We start from the raw sequence: 2,564 nt of genomic DNA, 5'->3' as shown, positions 1-2,564 counted from the left end.
CAAGTCAGAAAGTCTAGGTGGAGCCAGGAGCCAGGGCTCTACAGGCAGGGAACACTGGAGATACCACTGTCAGTTCTTGCTGTCAGTCCCATGCAGTCCCACCCTGCTTACTCCGAATCCACAGTGTTGTCTGTTTCACTGTGAGTAGCTCATCTCCTTAACAATTATTGCATGTAATGGGCACTAACTACATATTTATTTTACACATAATCACACAAAATAAAAATTAAAATGGCAACTTTAATTGAAGGGTTCATCTCACTGATTCTAAGTCCAGGGCATGGCAAGAGAAGAGCCAATTTAAGGAAATCTTCTATCTCAGGATCCTGCAAGACCTGACACTGTACTTGCCAAACTCTGAAAGTCAGCACTTCCTTTAAGAACATACGCTAGGTGCCTCCCTTGCCAATCCCTACTTCAACTTCAGGAATCCACTGGCAGGTGGCAGCCACCAACTATGCACCCAAGGACTCTATGTGAATCCCAAACTGAATGCTGAGGGTTTACTTACTTGTGGTACTGGTTTAATAGGTTTTTCCATCAAGCCTCCAACATAAACAGTGTTGGGAAGCAGGGGCCGGGCAAAATCAAAGGCAAAATCAGAGTTAATGAACCACAACTCTGCTTTCAGTACAAGATGAGACAAAACTGGCCTAGAGCCTTCTGGGAAATGCTCCTTGATGGTGTTGTTAAATGTAGACAGCAAGTCCCATTGGCCTCTGGAGAAACTAAAGAACATCAGAAAATTCTTCACTCGGCCCCAGAAGTCCATGTGATCAGTCAACAAGGAATGGAATACTGGAACGTAAGACAAGGGGCTTGGTAGCCCAAATTCCAAAGAGCCGAATCTGGTGGGAAGAATGGCCACAAATGGTTTCACAAGCTTCTCAGCAATCAGGAAAGAACAGAAATCAAATGCTTCAACAAATACCAGATCAAAGTTCTCATTCTTTAAGGAATCCATTATATCCTTTCTGCTTAGCAAATAACTACATTGAATCCCAAATATTTCCATTAACTTTAGAAGGCCTTCAAATTCGTCTCTGTAATAAAGAAAATAAATAGTAAATATTTGGGAAAGTATAATTTTACAGTATTTGGGAGAATGTTGGACTCAAAAAAATATTTCAGGTATGTAAGAATATAACCAGTATCCATCCACCCATTCTACAATGTTTCAACAAATACTCTCAGCTCTGGTCACTCTGGTCCAGATACTTCTGCTCTCTAAAATGTCCCCACTTGCTCCCATCCTATTTCCTCCCCTGACCCAATTCCCACCCACCATCAATGCCAATTCAACGTCCTTCTACTCTGGGAGCCAACTCTGACTATAGCAGGCCTCAGAGTTCTATGTCTCCTTTATAAATCCTGTGATGCTCTGTTAACCCTCATTTATATACTGACTTTTTGTGAGTGACTATCTTTTCTCCAGAAATCTATGTAAGTAATTTGACAGGCTCCTTAACTATTGATGACGTAGTCTTTTTAAAAAATACTGTGTATCTTGCATTTGACAGATTGTCTCGTGCAGTGAACTTTTTGATCACAATATTAGAATCCAAAATCTCAGCTGAAATGAGATTCGTCTTCCTAGCCTAGGAGTTAAGTAGTAAAAAACAAATAAAAATGAAAGCCTGGTTTGAAGTTTATTATCAGTCTTTTCACTTCATGCTGGCTGGAACATTCATATAAAATAATGCTAAAGTTTTACTGACACCTAGTTAAGACTCTTGCCTATGTCACTATTCCAGAAGCTACTGCCCTTCAATGTCTTCCCATCATTGCTTGCATAGAAAATGATCCTGTTTGTATAGAATCCAGAAGAATAGATGAAGAAGTTCCTGAGCAGTGGTAATAGGTACAGGTGCTCTGGAGACCACAGACCTCCTAATCACATAAAGAAAGGAAGAAGCAATAGCCCAGCAAGCCTGTCACTTCACATAAAGAAGGCCTACAGGTTTAGAACTCATGAGTGACATGCAGATCTCTGCCTGTTCTTAAGAATCAACTTTATTTTTTTTTTAATTTATTTATTATTATTATACTTTAAGTTGTAGGGTACATGTGCATAACGTGCAGGTTTGTTACATATGTATGCTTGTGCCATGTTGGTCTGCTGCACCCATCAACTCGTCATTTACATCAGGTATAACTCCCAATGCAATCCCTCCCCCCTCCCCCCTCCCCATGATAGGCCCCGGTGTGGGATGTTCCACTTCCTGAGTCCAAGTGATCTCATTGTTCAGTTCCCACCTATGAGTGAGAACATGCGGTGTTTGGTTTTCTGTTCTTGTGATAGTTTGCTAAGAATGATGGTTTCCAGCTGCATCCATGTCCCTACAAAGGACGCAAACTCATCCTTTTTTATGGCTGCATAGTATTCCATGGTGTATATGGGCCACATTTTCTTAATCCAATCTGTCACTGAGGGACATTTGGGTTGATTCCAAGTCTTTGCTATTGTGAATAGTGCTGCAATAAACATACGTGTGCATGTGTCTTTATAGCAGCATAATTTATAATCCTTTGGGTATATCCCCAGTAATGGGATGGCTGGGTCA

The 2,564-nt window shown here is 40.9% G+C and overlaps 1 pseudogene across 1 annotated transcript; it reads right to left on the bottom strand.

The window, feature by feature from the left end:
* Window positions 1-222: 222 nt before the first annotated feature.
* Window positions 223-1,021, bottom strand: LOC112617742 (annotated as a pseudogene). Its single transcript, XR_003117956.1, has one exon. The product of XR_003117956.1 is annotated as a UDP-glucuronosyltransferase 3A1 pseudogene (transcript).
* Between the last annotated feature and the right edge of the window lie 1,543 nt (window positions 1,022-2,564).

The sequence above is a fragment of the Theropithecus gelada genome, unplaced genomic scaffold (assembly GCF_003255815.1).
Source record: "Theropithecus gelada isolate Dixy unplaced genomic scaffold, Tgel_1.0 HiC_scaffold_3819, whole genome shotgun sequence".
In the NCBI taxonomy this organism is placed as follows: domain Eukaryota; kingdom Metazoa; phylum Chordata; class Mammalia; order Primates; family Cercopithecidae; genus Theropithecus; species Theropithecus gelada.
The sequence above is the reverse complement of the archived record's forward strand: the minus strand, read 5'-3'. Positions and strand labels throughout refer to the sequence as shown.